This window comes from Pteropus vampyrus, unplaced genomic scaffold (assembly GCF_000151845.1).
Source record: "Pteropus vampyrus isolate Shadow unplaced genomic scaffold, Pvam_2.0 Scaffold150, whole genome shotgun sequence".
Classification (NCBI taxonomy): Eukaryota; Metazoa; Chordata; class Mammalia; order Chiroptera; family Pteropodidae; genus Pteropus; species Pteropus vampyrus.
Genome location: NW_011888931.1, coordinates 1,518,572 through 1,520,085, shown reverse-complemented (window position 1 = coordinate 1,520,085; position 1,514 = coordinate 1,518,572).

Genomic DNA, 1,514 nt, shown 5'->3' with positions numbered 1-1,514 from the left:
CAACCTGCCAAGACAAACGCAAGGTCCCATCCACAACCTGAGACGGTGCTGGAGGTGAGTGCTGTTAACTTAATGTATTACTGGAGACCGAGGCCGAATGTGCTGACGGAACATATTCTAATAACTCAGAGGGGAAAATCCATATTGCAAATCACCTTACTTACTCTGGCTTTACAAGAACTATTTATTCCACGGGAACCGCAGCGTGTTCATCATTTTCATTCTCCTCGAAGCAGCACAAAATGGCACGCCAATGAATTAGAGAGTTCTCCCCCTCCTAGCTGTAGGTGGGTAGGAGAGAGTGTGTATACACTAGAGTCCCGTTAAAATAATCGATTCAGGCGGTGGCTTCGGTCATTATGTCTGAACACTCTCCACGTTTGGTAACATGAAGTGGCGATCCCCTTTCCTGAGACAGAGAAGCCATCTGTCACCTGGTCTACACGAGGTCCCTGTAAATTCTCAGGGTGCTCAGGCCTCTGCTGGGAGCTGGGGGAGATGGAGAAGTCAGAACAAGAGGGATTACTGCACGTAAGTACGATTGTCCATAATGCAAGAGAGTATAACCTGAATATTCCCTAGAAATTCAGATGACAGAGTGACTACCTATCTCTTAGAAATACAGGGAAGAGGGAATGCATGGTTTGCCTGCCTCTTTTGTGCCTGGCACTGCACCCATCATGGGTCGAACCGTGATCAAATAAGGCACATGTTATCCCATTTCGTAAGTTTTGAAACCCAGGGAAGTTCAATAACTAGCTTGAGATCACGTGGCTGGAAAATGACAGGCCCAAATCCAAGCCCTCTGATCCCAGATCTACTTCTTTGTCCCCTGTTCATTACACTCGGAGGTGAGGGAAGGAAGAAGATTATTTTAAGGTGAAGACACAACATAAAAGAAGGAGGGAGTTAAGATGGCTGTTGGCAAGGGAAGACAACTGAGATGGCAGTGGAGGGCGTTCCTAAGGACAAGAGATCCCCCCCCTACAAAGAGGCCAGCTCCCAAGGCAACACACCTTGGCCCTGAGCATTTATCGTGACTCTATTTCTCAGCTCCTTTGAAAGGGGCAGGACATGCAGAGGCATAAGGAGTCACTTTAGGGCAAGTGGCCCTGGAAGTTTGGTGAAAAGCTAAAAAATATCTGGCGTCCATAAAAACATCTTTCTTCTGGATCTCGGGGTGTTCTGGAGTGTTCATCAGAGGCCAGTACAGAAGTACCCTTGTTTAAAATTCATAATTCATGATTCAGTCAGCTCAATCGCATCGTGTATTAAAAAAAAAAAAAGGACTTTCTTTAGAGCCTAAACATTAAAAGGTCTTCATTAAAATGTCAATTAAGCCTGAAAATAGTATTTTTTTGAGGGTTACAGACTGTGTCATTAATAATAGAGCAACTACTTTTAACTCTATGGCATTTTGACCCATTTCATTAGATATCCAGGTAAAACCATACCACCTGTTCTTTTAATATTGTTATTTTTCCTTCGGTGGGCATTGTTTTCTTTTGATTGTT